We start from the raw sequence: 18964 nt of genomic DNA on the forward strand, positions 1-18964 counted from the left end.
TGTGCCATGCCGAAGTCTACATATTCTATACTGTTATATTGTCTTGGTTGAGGCACTGAGCTCTCAAGTTTATGGAGATAAAAATTGCTGTATAGCAATTCATATTTTGGTTTTTAGAATTGTGTATCAGCATTTTTTTTCACTTACCTCATGATGTTGATGATGATATCAATGTGTATACTTCTAGGGAATAGCAGGCATGTATGGGGTGTCCATGCCTCAGAAAACCCATGAGTAAAGCAGGTGATTTTCCCTGTAATTTCTTTGAAAAATTTAATCCCAGTTGCTTGAAATAGTAATTCAGGTCATAGATCCATATGAGTACCCGGAAGCAGATTGTTGTTACTAGAGGGAATCACATTTGGTGGTTACATCATACCTTGTAGTTTATTGAGCACATTCTCATTGTAGGTAGTTGGTAGACTGACACAGTTGTTTCTATGGACTTTCAACTTGCTAGATGCTCCCTATAATTAGATGTTGATGTGACTCAACACAAGAAATACATGCAATTTGGGGTGTAGTAACTAGATAATCAGCTTCAATTAGAAATCTGCTTTGTGTATAGAAATCCAAGGAAAACATGGATCTTGCAAGGGTCAGTAGCTCAGAGAATCATTTCTCCTAGTTCAAGCCTTAGGGTTCTCTGTCTCCTCTCCCCCTCCCCTGTCTCCCTTCACTTAATGGCATCTTATTAGGTTTTAAATGCCTTGTTTGGAATTCCTTTCTAAATTAACAGAGAGCATCTTGTAATTGCTTAGGGAACTGTCTGTAGTTAGCAAATTATTTTAAGGCTATTATTATTACAGACTTACCATAGCTTTAATGTACCTTTATTTATATTGTAGGGGTATATGAATGGCTTTTCAGAATTGTTAAACTCTGATGTTTGCCAAGCTGAATAAGTGATAAAATGATCATCTACATCTTTATAGTAATTTACATAGAGGTCCAGTAATTAATCAGGCTATTAAGTACATCTCTGGAAACACTATGTGATCTTCTGGGAGAATGGAGAAGGACATTTGTACATGTACAAGAATGGTACACAGATTAAATGCTAATCAGCTGAATAAGGGCTTTTCACTTGGGCATAATGGGGATAGTAAAGATGATTGAGAAATGGGGAAGCAGCTCCTTAGTAACATCCTATGATTTCTTTGAAAGAACAAATGCACGTTACTTATTCAGTCTGTCAGTTTTGAAACAGCTGTCTAGACACCCTTTAAATCTAGATAGACTCTCAGGCAGCCCCGGTGGTGCAGTGGTTTAGCGCCGCCTGCAGCCTAGGGCGTGATCCTGGAGACCCAGGATCGAGTCCCATGTCGGGCTCTCTGCATGGAGCTTGCTTCTCCCTCTGCCTGTGTCTCTGCCTCTCTCTCTCTCTGTGTCTCTATGAATAGGTAAATAAATAAAAATCTTTAAAAAAAAACAACAAATAAATCTAGATAGACTCTCAAAGTTCCTATGAGTGTCTCAGTCTCATATGTTCTCCAAAGCATGTTGAGACCTAGCTACTTCGTGATGACTTTTGTAAATTCTCCAGTTTATAACCATCCTCTGAACCATCCTTTAGTCTAAAGGACCAACTTAGGACTAAAATAGTTATTGTATCTTCCATTAATTTTGAGCTTGTTTTATGTATTTATTTAATCATAGTTAGACAATATTTTAGGTTAATTGAGCATAATGATGACATCTTTGACTTTTTTTTTTTAATAAGGAGAGAGAGCATGGAGCATGGTGATGGGTGGAGGAGGGGATGCAGAAGGAGAGGGAAAGGGAAACTCTTTGCAGAGCTTGACATGAGGCTCAATCTCGTGCCCCTGGGATGATGATCTGAGCCAAAATCAAGTATTGGACACTTAACCAACTGATCCATCCAGGGGCCCTGGCATCTTTGACTTGTATCCCCCTTTAATTTCTTGGCACAGTGCTGAGCATATAGTAGGTGCTCTACAAATAGAAATACTTAGTACATATTGGTGTTTGCAGTTTGTCCCTGAGATATCTGATTTTTACTTCCTTTTCAACTTAAATAAACAGCTAGGAGAGTGAAGCTACTTAGTTGTGCATCCAAGACAATATGCTTTGTTCCCTTCTAATCAATTTTTTTCCAGATAACTATGTCTGAAGGCTGAGATCATATAGATCACATATAGTCCACATATTTGTAGATAGTACTGCTTACCCAGCTGTTGTCCAAAAGTGGATCGGGCAGCTTTGCAAAGTAGTTGTTACTGGAAGGAATGCACTGGAAGTTCTGTGGCACGTCAGGGAAATGGACAAAAGGTTTCTTTACATTTTTGGTGGTCTTTTACAATGCTCTGACCACAGTTGTATGTGTCATGACCTTTATCAACTGATGACCTGATTAATTTTGGGAAGCAAAAATATTGAGAAAATCAGAGGAATCTGTGTCCTTGCAATATAAGAGAAGGAACCCCTGGTTTAGGAGATAGAGACCACTGTTTTGACAGATGGGTTACCTTGGGCCTTCTATGTTGAAAGCTGCTAAGCCTTTTCTCATTTTCCTGGTAGTTTGTATCATAAAGAAGAGTTGTAATCTAATCAAGGGCATAGGTGTTATTGGAAGACCTACCGTAGAAAGTAAATAATTACAGTCATGCAGAGTTTGCTGCATTTGCTCCCTATGAGGTCAGATGGATGTGACTTAGGGGAGCAATGGATAAAAACTGGCCTTCTCTGAAGCATGGCCAGAGGGGTAGCCCTCCTTACAGAGAGGACTTGGAAGCTAGGACCATGGAGAAGGCACTGCTGTCTCGTTTTGCATGGCCTCCAGGTCATTTTGAGCCAAATACACACACATCTTGTGAGGCATCCATGCCACATACTGGAATTCACTTCATTGACTGTTGTTGTACCTCATCTTTTGTGCCCATTTCATTGCCTGCCAATCTGATTATCAGAAGAGAAACGCAGGTGGCTTTGATTCTGTTCCAGTCCTTTTTTTTTTTCTATTGAAGCGTTGTTGACACACAAGGTTACATTTTTTTCAGGCAACATAGTGATCTGACAAATCTGTATGATGTGTTATGCTCAGCACAAATGCAGCTCATAATTCTGCATTTTAATGGTGCAACCAGGGGAGAGAAGTAAAAGTTACCCAAAACTAAATCCATATTAAAAACTAGAACGTATACAAATTAAAAATAATAAAACCTTAATCAGAAAAAAAGGAAAAGAAAAAAAAGTATTTCAAACACATGCTAATTGGAACAAACTCTGCCTGTGTTCTTTTTTTTTTTAAGATTTTATGTATTTATTCATGAGAGACACACACACACACACAGAGGCAGAGACATAGGCAAAGGGAGAAGCAGGCTCCATGCAGGGAGCCCTATGCGGGACTCGATCCAGGGACTCCAGGATCACACCCTGAGCAAAGGCAGATGCTCAACCGCTGAGCCACCCCCAGGTATCCCTGTCTGTGTTCTTTTACCAGAAATTAAGTGGTTATTATACCTCCTAGACCTGGCATACCATTAAGGGGAAGGGACAGATCTTTCCATTCCAGTGAGGTACCACCAAAGCAACTGAGGTTCCCTTGCTAACACCAAACAGGATTACAACCTCCTTTAAGCATGTCCAAAAGGCTGTGAGCCATTAGCAGCTTTCCACAGGAAGGACAATAAGCAGGCACTGACCTGCTGACTAATTATTATGATCAATGACATTATGGTTCATTCGGGCATGTGTACTATGTCAGTTTGCTCAGGCTGTCATAACAAAACAGCACCGAGTGGTATTAACGACAGAAATGTAGTGCCTCACAATTCTGTTGGCTAGAAGTTCAAGCGTTGGCAGGACGGGCTCCTTCTGAGGGCTGAGAGTCTGTTCCATGCCTCTTACCCAACTCCTGGTGGTTTGCTGGCGTCTTTGGCCTTGCCTGGCTTGTAGAATTGTCACCTCAATCTCTGCTTTCACATTCACATCATCTTTCCTCTCTCCTTGTCTCTGTGTTCAAATTTCTGTGGATACTAGTCATCCTCTCCAATGACCTCATCTTTGTGTCTGCAGTGACCCTGTGTCCAAATAAGGTCATATTCTGGGGTACTGGAAGTTAGGACTTCAGTATATAAATTTGGGGGGTGGCGGAGGGACACAATTCAACCCATAGCAAATACTACTTGTAAAAGTAGTAGTTTTCCAGAAAACTTAAAAGAATAAAACATACAGGACTGTCTGAATGAACCTGTTGCCTGCTAACCACATGTTTTTCTTTCAAATCAGTTGCCTTTAAGTGAGGAACAGTGGGGATTTTCTGCTTTTGAAATTTGGCCTCCTTTATTTGGAGCTGGAGTCTGAGGGAAGTGTTCAGGCTTGTTTTCTCTCTGGGACTGTCAGCCGGGGGCCTTCTCATGACCAGACACTCTGCTATTTGAAACCTGGAATAGAACACATGGGATGCATTCTGGTAAAGTGACTCAGACCGCTGACTCATTCTGCCCTGTAGAGATTACCAGCCAAGCTGCACCTTGGAACACTGCAGAAGGAAAAATACAACATTTTCCCTCAGCTTTTGGAACCCAGAGCAGAATGAATTTCAAGATCACTGTTAACAGTTCCCTAACAAAAGGGAACATTTATTCAGGGTGTAGTGAGCATTATTGAACCACTGTAACCTGTGCTTTCAGACTGAGCAAACCAGTCTGAAATCTGGTTTACCAATTTTAAGCTCCAAATATGATTTCTCATGGTTTGAGCTTAGAGTTTTTGGAGATCAAGATGGAACTATGTCTAGAGTATTTGCCTACCTTGATGTGTCCTGGAATGCATTGTTAGGAATATTTGCCGGGGGGGGGGCATATAGATGATTCTTAATTAGCGCATTCTTCAAAATACCAAACCCTTACATGGTAGGTGATTTTTCAAAGCAACTGGCCAGCCAGTGGAAATATGTGCAAAAACTCCTCTGGATTTTTAAAACATAAGTGCCTCCATTTCCTCTTGGGTTGAGGCTGGCCACCTCCTCCTTGCTAAAGAGGTAACATTTGATGTTGAGTGCTCACTGTATACCAGATGGTAGAGTGAAGACTTGCAAGCATCATCTCATTTAATCCCCCAGAAAGCCCCCAGAAGCTGTGTTACCCCTGTGCTGGTTAAGGTAGCTGTAGCAGCTGTAACAGATAAACCCGTATCTCTCAGAGACTCAACACAGAAGTTGTTCCATTTTTGCTCATGTAGTGATCCACTTTGGTGTTCCTGGTCTGGTAGCCTCGGGTGATTGAGAGACCATGTTCTACATGCAGCTCCCAAGATGCCTGTGAACATCTCCAAACAATTACTAGGAGGGAGAAGAGCTTCCAGGGCCACAGATGGAAGGCTTTATGGACCTTATTCCGAATGTAGCATCCATCACTTTCACTTACCTTTCATTGGCTCAGTCACCTGGTCCCATCTAGCTGCAGGGAAGCAGAGAAATGTAGAGAAATGTGGTCTAGCTGTGTGCCTAAGAAGAAAAACACTTTGAAGAATACTTAGCCAGTCTCTGGCACAATCTCCATCTTGGAAGCAAGGAAATTGGAATCTAGAGAGATGAAAACATTTGTCCAATGTAGAGCGGAACTAAAATCCAGGTTTGTCCTGCTCCAGTACTGTTTTCACTGCTTGGGATATGGTACCCATGGGCAAGACTAGTTGTAATCTTTGAGCCCACCCAGGGCTTGACTCATGAGTCATCCAGAGATAGCAAGTGCCCCAAATTTGAGGTGTCAGACAGCCTACGCCTCACCGAGCAGTCTTTGGTAGAATTCTCCTTTTCCTCACTCCTCATACCAAGACTTCTTCCTCTTTACGTTCACATCTTTACTTCTTTTAAAAATCATTTCAATTTTGATCTGTAAACATCATCCAACTTCTAAGTATTCATAATGAAAGTAATTATTGGCCCCTGACCTAGAGGAGATTTGGTAAATAAATCCAGTACATAAAAGTAATTGGAACAAAAATTACAGGACAAGGAACTGAGTAGGACATACCATGTAAGAAGGAAGGGAGTGTGATGCTTCTTTTCAGCCTGACTCTAGAATTCAAGGATATGAGTATTCTGGTTTGCCTTGCTGTGATATTTAACTTTTTAAAAATTGGTATTCCAAATGGAGAGAAGCCTAATCAGTTAGTGAAAAAAAATTTAATGGTAGAGATCTTTTATTAAAATGAAACAGTATTACTTTTGAGTGCTATACTAACTTCAAATAACAAAAACTTTGAGTAGTTGAGGTGTTAGGAGTTCTCAATTCATACCTGGCCTAAGGGTCCAAAGGGAATTAAAGCCAATGCCAAAAACAGGTAACTTTCATGGTATGAATTTAATGATCAGTGTGTGTGTGTGTGTGAGACATCTGGAGTATGAATTTAGAGGTAATAATTCATGGCTTCTTACAAGTAATTTAGAGCTAATAGCTCATAGCTTCTTGAGGACAGTGGTAGGATAAAAAGAATGAAAGATAGATCCACAGGGATGCCTGGGTGGCTCAGCAGTTTAGTGCCTGCCTTCGGCCCAGGGCATGATACTGGAGTCCTGGGATCGAGTCCCTCATCGGGCTCCCTGCATGGAGCCTGCTTCTCTCTCTGCTAGGTCTCTGCCTCTCTCTCTTTGTCTCTCATGAATAAATACAATAAAATCTTAAAAAAAAAAGACCCACAAAAGTAGACTTGCATGCCTTTTAAACTATCATGAATGGTTCTTGATAAGATATAGCTGAGATGAGAGAATCAGAAATCATTACTTAGGGACACCCAGGTGGCTCAGTCCGTTGAATGTCTCTGCCCTCAGCCCAGGTTGTCATTCCAGGGTTCTGGGATCGAGCTCTCTGTTGGGCTCCCTGTTCAACAGAGAGTCTGCTTCTCCCTCTCCCTCTGCCCCTCCCCTGCTTATGCTCACTCTCTCTCTCTCTCTCTCAAATAAAGAAATAAAAATCTTTTTTTTAAAGATACCCTTATTTAAAGAATGGCTTATCATATCAGTGGCAACAGCACTTTGTCTTTGAAACAAAATGTACTAAGCAGCTAAATCTTATATTTAGAATCCTTATAATTTGTATGTAGGTAGCACCTTCTGCAGATGGCAAAAAAATATTTCAAAGACACCAAATAAAGCCTGCAAAGCCAGCCCATCTAAAAGTGCCTTATAATGGAATTCCTCTTTTATATCTACAGCTTGAGTTAAGTTGGGGCCAAGTTGATGTTTTGTTGACAACTTTTCTGTTTTACCTACTGGCCAATTTCAAGTGGACTTAAATGATTCATGAAACTTGGCCCATCTAACCTTCCTTCTCTGTATTTATTTCCCTAAATGGTACAAAATACCTCAGCACAGCCTTTCTAACAGTCATTTTGCAGCAGGAATGAAATAAACAGTGATCCAAAGTTTAAAGATCATGAAGTTACTCATATGCACTGTGCTTTTTTGGACATAGGGTAGTGCCCTGGACTTCTATCCTTCTCTCCTGTGACACTGATAAAAAAAAAAAAATGCGTTTATAGAGAAGGGATGGCAAGGGGATTGTAGAGAAAACACAGAGTCTGCCCTCCAGGCATAAACCCCTCCTTGGGGCCCAGAAATCCCCACTGACTTCCCTGGACAACTGCAGTGGGAAGGAGATAATGAGATAAGATGCAACAAGACTTTGGGGAATGTAAGTGATGCTAGCCTCAAAAGTGATTATTTGGCTTGGTGCAGAAAGTGAACAAGCTGTGGAAGGACCTGCGTGCTGTTCCAGGAAGACCAAATGTGGTTGATTGGTAGTGAACAAACCAGGGAACATCATAAATTCCCCCGATGGCATCTTACTTGCTGCATCTCTAGCGGAGAGTGGCTTTGTGGGATTCAGATTTATAGGCAAATGTGGATGTGTATTATTCATTGCCATTTCCCCCTTTTTATTACATTTTGTTCTTACCCCCCCCAACATGTCCTTGTACCTGCTTTTGTACCAAGAGCATGGAACAAAACAGGGCTGCCATACCTCACGCCAGGATGCCTGACATCATGGTGAGTTGGGTCCAATTGGCTCCCCTCTCCCTGTCACCTCCTCAGAGTGAAACACCGTATTCCAGTTATGTGCTGCTGTGTAGCAAGCCATTCCCAGGACCCGGAGGCTTAAAATGAGATATTAGTATTTCTCACAGTCTCTGAGTTTATTGGGTTCAGCTGGGTAGTGCTTGCTGGAGTTTCTCATGGTTAACAGTCAGATGGCGGCTGTGAGCTCAGTTGTGACCGGGGTTTTTCCTGACATGACACTTAGGTTCCAAGAGAGACAGCCGCAGGAACGAGCTTTGTGAGACACTCGGGGGGCAGCTGCAGTTCCTGTGACCTAACTTAAAATGTCTCAGAGTATGACTTCCATCATTTTCTATTCAAGTCTCCGAGATCAGCCTAGGTTGATGACAAGAGAAATTAGCAGTGGTTTGATGGTAGATGCCTGGAAAAAACAAAAAAAAAAACTCTTATTTAATAACCATATAATGAAATGAATCTCACGAATGAATTAGCTAATTTTTGTGCAGTTCTTGCATTACAGTTGATAACTGGGTATAGTTTCAACAAGAATGGAGTTGATATTTCTGTTTCCCTTAATAAGAAAATGAAACAACAGGCTTTTGTCTGAATTTCCCCTGCTGGTCTACAACAATAATGACTTCTTTGCTGAATTAGTAGTTTACAAATACTAGAAGATTATGTCCTCAGGGTTTTGGGGTTTTGTGCATGTGCTGTTCACAATGTGATGGCCACAGACACAATACACTTTGAAGTTTAACTTGAGTTTTAACATTTTCTTAATTACTTTCATAAGCCCAGACCTGGTAAATTGTTTGTGTAGAGAGACAGATTATAGATATTTTAGACTTTGTGGTCCAAGATGCAAGACTGAGAATACTATATAGGGATTTAAATAGCTATTTGAAAACTTCTAGCTCGTGGGCCATATAAAACCAGTCAATGGGCTGCATGGGGGTCTATGGACTTGACTTTGCCAACCTGCTCTAGGGGAGCAATGCAACAATAAAACAAGTTTTGATGTATAGTGTTTGCCAATTTCTGTAGTGTATATACTCTTAGTGTGGCTTGTTTGAATGCACCAATATGACATCGTCGAAACAGAGATGGGAATAGTTGATAATCCTTTACTGTAAAACTGGAATTTGGTCAAAAGTATTCTCACCAAGGGGGAATAAAAAAAGGAAAATGAGAAAAATCTATGTGAGGTGATGGATGTATGAATTAACTTGATTGTGGGCATCCTTTCTCAATGTATACCTATATCAAATCATCAAATTGTAGGTTTTAAATACATTATAATTTTATTTGTCAAACAAAGCAAATGGAGAAGAGATGAGCAGAAGCTTGCCATTTTTATAGCATTTCTGCCGTGCAGATACTGTAGATGTAAATAACATAAAGAGCATAGATAATAGTAACAGATAATAAAATAATTATGAAGGGATGTGTTTCAGAATTTGACTTTTGTTTTTGATACAACTTATGTAATATAAAATATGTACATTTAATTTTTGCCATGGCTACATTTACTTTGCAAATGGTGGGTTTGCAGATTCCCCCCCAATTTTATAATTGTCTCTCATTAACCTGTACATGTCAGTTCCAGCACACCAGTAGGAATGAGACCCCAATTCTCAATGTGAGGAGGAGCATGTGCATATGCAGAGGGAAGAGATTGGAGACGGCTTACCCAAGGAGGGAGTTGCTCCTGGTACCCAAGGCTGTGTCATTCAGTCCCAGACTTTTTTCTATCAATCAAGGAAAAGTAGCCACTTCTACCCGAGTATTACCACACTTCCTTCCAGTACCTTCCTAATGCATATTTGTAATTAAAAAGCCTATAAGAAAAGTCTTTTAGATGTCATCAAAATGCCTATGACTTTCCATTTGCATGCAGTATTTTTGGTACTCTGTCACTTTATTTGGGGATCTCTCATTTAAATTCACATTCATGGGGTGCATGGGTGGCCCAGTTGGGTTAAGTGTCTGACTTCAGCTCAGGTCATGATCCCAGGATCGAGCCCCACATCAGGCTCCATGCTTCTCCCTCTCTTCCCTGCTTATCCTTTCTCTCTCACTCACTCTCTCTCTCTCTCTCTAAAATCAATCAATCAATCAATCAATCAATCATCAATAAATAAATAAAGTCTATTAAAAAATAAATTCACATTTACCTTTGGGGAAATGGGCATATTATCAGAAGGCATTCTGAATAAATTCATGTGTCACTGCATCTTATGCAAATACCAATTGTACATTTCTAGACCTTCAGAAGTCATAAGTGATTCTGTTTTATTGAAATCCTTTTGCAGGGGGAGGACAGTTGACCCTTACCTTGTGAAGGAGCCCAAGTATCAGTGTCTATCTTTCTGAGAAGTAAGCTCCAGGAAATTGGTAGAATTAGGCACCTCTCTTGTTATTGCCCTTCAAGAAATGTTGGTATTTTGGAACACCTGGGTGGCTCAGTGGTTGAGCATCTGCGTTTGGCTCAGGGCATGATCTCAGGGTCCTGGGATTGAGTTCCACACCGGGCTCCCTTTAGGGAGCTTGCTTCTCCCTCTGCCTGCCTCTCTCTCTCTCTGTGTGTGTCTCTCATGAATAAATAAATAAATAATCGTAAAAAAAAATGTTGGTATTTGGAAAGCTAATAAGTAGACTTTGGTTCCAGTCACTTTAATCTCATAAAATGGCAAAGAAACCACAAAAACCGCCCTATTATGTTCATTCTCTCTCTACTTCAGCCTGGCCGAGGGAATTAAGAACCAGCATTTTAACAAAATATATCTGTGACAATTTGAACTTTCTTTATGGCATAATATCAAATTCTCTTCTGCAGCTCTCTTCACGAGGAGGGAAACCCTCAGGACATTGTGATATGCTAGGATGACTACTCTTTCGCTCTGTAAATACATTTTTAAACTGTACTATAATGTCATTTTGATGGTTTAATTTCTGGAAGGATTTGGCTAATTACATTTTTAGGAATGTCTTCAGACCAGTTTTAGCTGCCTGGTGTTAGCAGCTGTTGCTTACCTTTTCTCTGGTTTATTTTCTCTCTCTCTCCTGCTTTCAGAGTTATTTTGCTGATTTGGAGACCTGACCTTGGTTTAAATTAGTTTCTCTGTAACACTTCTGTGAAACACACTGCAATATTTTAATGGTTAATTACTGCATTGCATCAACTTGTCACAGAAAAGCAGGCTGTGAAACTAAAGGAGAATTTCTCCCTTTTCTTGTGACAGAAGAAACCTCTGCAAAAAGGAGACAGTTGGAGCTTGGTTGTCTGAATGCCCCTTCCCTCTCCATGTAGGTAAATGCTGAATCGGTTCCCTGAGTAACAAGGACTCCTTTTGAATGCACATTGAAATGAAATAATAAATTTATACCAAATAGCCAGTGGCTATTCAGAGAAATAAGGAGACTCAAACAAAGGAATAATTTAGGATAGTTACTTTCTAGAACAGACATCTTTTTTTGTTGTTCCTTAATCAATAGTGGTTGCTAAGGTTGGCTGTGTGGAAGTCTAGTGAAGAGTGGGTTATGATAGGTCGGTGGTGTCGCCTAGTGGTGGAAAAAGGAAAACTTTATCTAGCAGATAAGGTGCTAGAACTAAAATTTGGTAATTTATTCTTGTCTTCTTTTATTCCTTCAGAAGAATAATCTAATGTGCATTGTATCCCTAGCATGGGGCTTGTCCGAACCTTGAGTAATTCAAGTTACAAAAATAAATATAATAGTAGCCAGAATTTGCTGAGTGTTTACTATGTACCATACATTTCATTTTCATTGAACCTCAATGACTAGTCCCTGAGATAGGTCTATTCTTATTTCCATTTTATAAATGGATTGTAATAGACTCTTCTAGAAAGAGTATCTCATGACATGAAGTATTTGTGGCTATGATTTGCCTTCCAACATGTTAGAGTAGCAACCTTTTCATGATACCTCTATGAAATCTAATTGTCAGTTTCTTCTCAAATACCCATGCCAAGTACATTTGTTCTGGCTTTTAAAAGTGCTATCTTTTTATCTCAAACCAAAAATGAAACAGTCATTTTCTACCTACCTGCTCATGTCATTACCTACCTACCCATGGAGCCCAAACAATAAGGCTTCCAGCTTATACTATAGTCATTAACATCACTAACTCATCCTGTTGCACATCAGATTGGATAATGTGTCCCTGGTACAGCAAGATTGAAAAGGAGGGCTTGAATGTTTGCACTCATTTCATTATCCACTTAAGCACTCATTAACGTAGTCATTTGTTATCAAACATTTATTGAGCATCTACTATGTAGCTGAAATATGGACTTGATACTGCAATATAGTGGTTTCTGTCTTCCCTAAGCTTATGAATGATTGGTAATTTTAATTGGCTCTAATGGGGCCAATGCAGGATACCAGAGTTTCTGACTCAGTATTTCTGGGGTAGAACTCAAAAAATTTTATTTCTAGTTAAGTTCCCTGGGATTCTGATGCTGCTGGCTCAGAGAACACTCTTTTGAGTTCTGTTGGTTTGTTTGTTTTTATTTTTTTAAAAGATTTTATTTATTTACTCATGAGAGATGCAGAGAGAGAGAGAGAGAGAGGCAGAGACACAGGCAGAAGGAGAAGCAGGCTCTCTGCAGGGAGCCTGACGCGGGACTCGATCCCAGGTCACCGGGATCACACCCTGGACCAAAGGCAGGCACTAAACCGCTGAGCCACCCAGGGATTCCCCTGTTGGTTTAGAGCCATTTGATTCAGGTCCCAGCTTTTGGATGTGCATACACAGATCCTGAGGAAGGGAACTGGTGTTCATTGAGTATCTACTATGTTCCCAGCATTATGATAGGTGCTTTATAGTAATTTATCTTTCAAAATTCTGAAACCTTCCTTATGACATGGGCAATTATTAAATTTATTTGACAGGTGGATAAACTGAGACTCACAGAAGGAAAATGAACTACCTCAAGCCACAGAGTAGGCATTCCAACCCAGAGACCTCTGATTGCAAAGTCCTTGTTCTTTCCTGATTGTTCTATGTTGGGTCATAGAAGAATAAGCTTATTGTTATCATCATCATTATTATCTCTCATCAAGTATGAGAGAGAAGTTCCGATATGAAAGATAAGAAAGGCTGTGTTTCCCCAAAACTTAGTGGCTTCAAAGACAACAATTTAGTATTTCTCATGATTCTACAGGTCTTTCTTGAGCTCACTCATGCAGCTGTAGTCAGCTAATGGCTCTGCCAGGGCTGGGTCATCTAGAGTGGCCTCACTCACATGGATGGGGACCTCAACTGGGAAGGTTGGAAGGGATGGCTGGTGGCTGAGCCTCTCTGTAGATGTAGTCTTTCATCCCAGGCTTCTTCACCTGAAAAACAGAAGCCTTCAAAATGGAGGAAGCATGAACTTTGGGGGATTCATTCAGGGGCACCTGGGTGGTACAGTTGCTTGAGAGTCCAATACTTAGCTTTGGCTCGGGTCATGACCTCTTGGTCGTGGGATCAAGCCTCACATTGAGCTCTGCCCTCAGCATGGAGCCTGCTTGGGATTCTCTCTCTCTCTCTCTCCTCTCTCTCTCTCTCCTCATGCTCTCTCTCTCTCTCTCTCTCTCAAATAATGAAATCTTTAAAAAAAAAAAAGGAAAATATTCATTCAAAACATGTATGGAAGAGGAAACCGGACAAGTTCACATTTGTGTATAGATGGTATAGTTTCAAGAATATTATAATGTTTGCACATCTCAAGGTAATATATTTGTAATGAGTATCAGTCTCAGCAGAATAGGTGGCCTGTTCAGTGAAGATAATTTGAGGAAAGTCTTTTAAGGTAGGCTATTTGATTAGTTTGAAGGCAGAGTGAGGGATATTACAAAGAAGAGAGTAATAATATCCTATGGATTGCCACCCTCACCTTGACAGGGAAGAGAAGAGAAGGGAGAAATTTTCCAGAACTGGGAAGAAGAAGACTGAAAAGAGAAGGCCACTTCAAGAGGAGCCTTTGGCCAAGGAGTGGCAAGTTCAAGGTGGTCCCAGCACCTGTTGGTTGGGAAACCAACAGGAAACTAAAAGCTTGGAAGAGACTCTTGCTATTGTCTGTAATGTCACTGCTGTGGCAGAGAGTGGGGTGGAGGAGTATGGCAGGGACACGGGAAGACAGCTTGCAGACAGACGTTCAGCTAGAAGATTTAGCTGACGCACCAAAGCAGTACAGAATGTTTCCCAAGGTGACAAGTGAGGCCATGCTACACAATTTTCAAAAGAAGTGGATGAAACTTAATGACAGTGGTTTTAGACTTCTCACTATCTTAGATGAAGTAAAAGGATGGAAATTTGGAAATAGAAATGAAGCCACATTTCAAGATGTGTTTGTCACATATGACTGAGGCTGAGGGGCATTGATCCCTCACCTCAAGCTTGGGGCAATGAGTTCTGGAAAGCCTCCTCAGAGAGACTCAAATGTGCCCTTTGCAGCCTGGGGGACACTGTGTTTGGGCATGTCTCACTGCTGCCTACAAAACCTGAAGGACAAGAAATATGCAGACTGGCTATGCTGATGGAGTACCTAGAACAAGTAGTTGCATGGAGTAGCCCTCACCCCAAGAAAACTGTTGGAGTAAAGTGCATGCAGGAATATTTATGTGGGCTGGATCTGAGCCACATGCAAGAGACAGCCAGGGTGCATTCCGTAGTAGATCCTGCCCAAGAGGGCTGACTTGAAGTGAAAACAGCAGGTCCCAGCTGGGAGAAGCTAGAAGCAGAGCCAGCTTCCTCAGGGCTGGGGAGGTGAGGAATAGGTATGGCTTCCAACTGTAAGGGTGTAGGGGAGAAGGGATACAAGAGCTCTGATGGGCTACAGGGAGCCCGAGAAAGTGACCCACCTGCGAAGAGCAGGAAGCTCTAGTATGTAGGTACACCAGAAAGTGACAATGAAGGGACAGCTTTTCTACTCCTACCTCATCTTACTTCCTTGTCTCCAACCCAGAAAGGGTCTAAATGACAATTAGCAAAATGAATGAGGGAATAGAGGAGGTGAGTGTGGGAACGGGGAAGAGAGAGGAACAACATACTGCCTCCCACCAGCAATGGGCCTCCCTGGGGAGGGTAGAAGCTTAACTCCATAAAAGACCTGCAAGTTTGTCTACTAAATTGAGACTGCAGGAGCGCCTGGGTGGCTCAGTCTGTTGAGTGGCTGGCTTCGGCTCAGGTCATGATCTCTAGGTCCTGGGATCAATCCCTACGTCCGGCTCCCTGCTCAGTTGGGAGTCTGCTTCTCCCTCTGCCACCAGTGCCCCCCCACCCCCACTCTCTCTCTGTCTCTTTCTCTTAAGTGAAAAAAAAATTCTTTTAGAAAAAATAAATTAAGACTGCATCTTACAAGTTGAGATGCCCGAGAAGCTTTGCTACCTGAGAGTAACCAAAACAGATCCAGAAAAATCATAGGGTTTGCCCAATGTTTTACATAGGATTGGGGCAAGAATTCGCCCCACTGAGAATCCTACATGTGCACCTTGTGAGTCCTGCCTGTTGTATGTCTCTGTACATCTCTGTAGAGAAACATGAGTTACTGTAGTCTCTGAGTTAAGGAAAATGGTGGTGTTTCCCCAATTCCTTGTATTCCTCCCGCCAGGTACTTCTTCCTTTGTGAATGCTCTCTTCTTAAAACCATCTCGATTTTTTTCTATATAAGAATCTGTTGGAAGCCAAATGGAGGAAGCAGTGAGAGAGGGAGCAAACAACGTGTTTTTGCTTAAAGGCCTGTCTCCTAGGGATATCCCTGGGGTCACAATGTTTTGGCTGTATGAACCTGAAGTGAAGTGATTTAAAACAACCATACCTGCCAGGAAAGTGTGTTGGTATCAGCATGAATATTAAGAGCTGAGGTGTCCAAGACCAAGAGTTGTGGCATATTTTAAGCATATTATGTATATAAAGGGGGAGAAAGGCTTTCTTCTTTGAACTTCCTAAGAGAACTTTCCAATTATTAGTACTTTATTTTCTTTTTTTGGCAGACAAATGTAAAGTACATGAAGCTTTCTTTTTGTGTGTGTTTGATGAAGATTTATTTACACGTTTCAACCGGGGATATTCCTCCATTGTTTGATTTTAGTTTTGGATATTTGAAAACTTTCTTCCATTTTGTATTCATGTACCGTGCTGGGCACGGTACACGAATTTGTTGTTGTTGCTAAAAAAGCAAGTAAACATGTTAACATTTAATCTTCCAGTAATGGAATCGGAAGCAAGAATCTCAGCAACTTACAATGCTGTTCAGAGATATTTTTCCACTGCCTGTTGTGAGAAGTTAGGGTATGAAAATAAATGATGTATGGAGCCGTAGGAATGCGACTTTTCCAGACTACCTTATGTCTAAGGAACATTAAACATAGGGTTCTCGTTTAGCAAATAAATAACCATTCATTTCAATGACTGTGTAGTCTGGACTTTCGTGCATATTTTTGCAAAGATAAGGAGAGGCCATTAGGGATTTAATATAAAATAAATCGCCAAGGGGTCTTCTTGTAGTCCTAGTCTTTCTGCCACATGGTGTGTTACTAATGTGCATAAATGGGCTTAAATGAATTTGTTATCTGTATTACATTTGGAGTATGTATATATTTATATATTATTTTTTAATTGTGTTTAAAAATAAAACATTAAATACATCATTTTGGAGAGTTGGAAACGTAGAATACGTAAATCAATCAGCTTCAATTAGTATTAAAAAATGTCAGTATATTAGAATTGCCTGTGGGTGTATTTACCCCACAGAGTTTAATATATTTTAGTTCTGTCATCTATGAGGTAGCCATATGGTTAATTTGTCACCTTATAAGAATAGACTGTTACAATCCAAGCTCGATTAATGACATAACGCTTCTGCACCATTGAAAGAGTCCATGTCTTGGTTGTTTTATTGATGCCCTAGGTCAGATTCTGATCATCTTCATGCAGTATTGATGGCTTTAGCTAAGCAAGGGGCTTTGCCGCTTTGCTCTCTTCTTGAGTTACTTTCACCATGTTTACAGTTACAGGCAGAAAGTGGCAGGAAATGTTCTGTATCATATCAAATTATTTGATTGTATATATTACAGCATCCATAAGGTCAGTGCCATAAGAATTTATCTTTGGATTTTCTCTCTCTTTTTTACAATAAGAGGAAATTATCCTTTTTACAATGACAAATGGAAGTTAATAAATTCTAATCTGGTAAGATTTTAAAGATAGATATAGTCTTCTTTAGATTAGATTCTGGAATGATTCCAAATGGTCTTGATACCATTTTCAAATAGAGTTGCTCATCTCATAAGAATAGCTTTGATGTTTGTCCCTTAGAAATAGCTCTTAGTAAACAAATGATCATTTTAAGAAATTACATAGTGATGACAGTTAATTTTTACTACTTTTTATTAATGACCCACCATGTGATGTTGAATTGTTACATCCATACTAAATTTTCTCTGTTTCATATTTCACATATAGACTGTGGCATAAATATATTCTAATATTTTTTTCTGCTAAGCAATTTTATTTGAGGCTACCATTCTCAAAAAGAGCAAAAACTTTCTCAATTACATGCACCAATATTTCCCCTTCAGGTAGTCTTAATGTAATACTATCATATATCAGAAATATCATTCAATTAAAATATTTACTAGATAACTGTTAGACCTTGGTGATAGCTTTCACTCGTATTTGTTTCTGAACACAAATGAAATCACTGTTTTATATAATCTAATGCAAGGAGTTGGTGAGCATGTGTGTGTAACCTTTGCATTTGACTGGTGAGGAAAATACTACTTATTTTGACTTCTCTAAATTTGACCAATTTATCATTGGAGGGTTGTTTTTCTTGCCTTTATCACTGCTTTACTGAACATGTTTATGGGGCATAGGCTTCAACAGCAGGAGGTGTTTTTTGAAAAACGTTAAGCATAAAGTATATTTTATAATGTATTCATATGTGATTCAGTGTTTGTTTCCACTCATTGACAATGTAGGCACACAGTCCAACGTTTCATCTACTTAAAATCTTAAGTAGATGAAAATCGCCTTTGATCCTTTATCAATCTGGGTGGATGAATAGAGAGGATCCAAGGCTCACTGTGAAGGTGGATTCTATGTCCAGAAGATTCAGGTACAGTGTCCTCCTTTTCCAAATGCTAACTGACACAGAAGTTATTTAACCTCATAGAGATTAGCAATCCATTGCCAAAACAGACACCAGCACTTTGGAGTGATGAAAGATTTTTAAAAATCCAAGAATTGGAAAATTAATCCAGATATTTTTAATATAAAATAATAACCCCCTAAATGGTAGTAAAAAAATAACTTTATTTGCATACTGCTTTGCTATTTTCCAATAAATTATCAATCATGTCTCTGATAGAGAGAGGTTAGGATTCTAATCTCTGTATCTTTAGTCTCTCAGCCAATGCTGCTACACATTCCAGGTTATTTGCAATGTAGGGGATATTTCAAAAAAATAGGCCTTTTGGCAGGAATTTGTTTTGTGCATGTCACATTTGAGTATAAATATATTACAAACTATGCTAAGCAAGTCATTATTGACTTTAACACAATTGCTGCTAAACAAAACAGAGTTTATGTTATTTATAAAGATATCCACAGTGATTACACAATTCTTTTGTTTGCCGTCTAGTTGGAAGAAACCTTTTACTGCCCTGGCCACCCTGGTTTACTGTGCTCATCGGTCAAAATTCTTTAACATTCTGATACACAAACATTCTTCCTCCATGTCCAGCATGTATAACATGGCCCCTCCTATGTTTAACTTAGAACAAATTATTAGCCCTCTCCCTGCCCAACTCTGAATCTCACATCTTTCTTTTTCTTTCTTTCTTTCTTTCTTTCTTTCTTTCTTTCTTTCTTTCTTTCTTTCTTTTCTTCTTTCTTCTTGCATCTCACATCTTTCTTTGTTCAATGATCCA

At 39.9% G+C, this 18964-nt stretch overlaps 1 protein-coding gene across 5 annotated transcripts in view; it reads left to right on the forward strand.

Moving 5' to 3' along the window:
* Positions 1-18964, forward strand: part of PRUNE2 (prune homolog 2 with BCH domain) — a 257435-nt gene that overhangs the window by 74398 nt on the left and 164073 nt on the right. The window lies entirely within an intron of this gene.

This window comes from Nyctereutes procyonoides, unplaced genomic scaffold, assembly GCF_905146905.1.
Source record: "Nyctereutes procyonoides isolate TBG_1078 unplaced genomic scaffold, NYPRO_anot_genome, whole genome shotgun sequence".
NCBI lineage: Eukaryota > Metazoa > Chordata > Mammalia > Carnivora > Canidae > Nyctereutes > Nyctereutes procyonoides.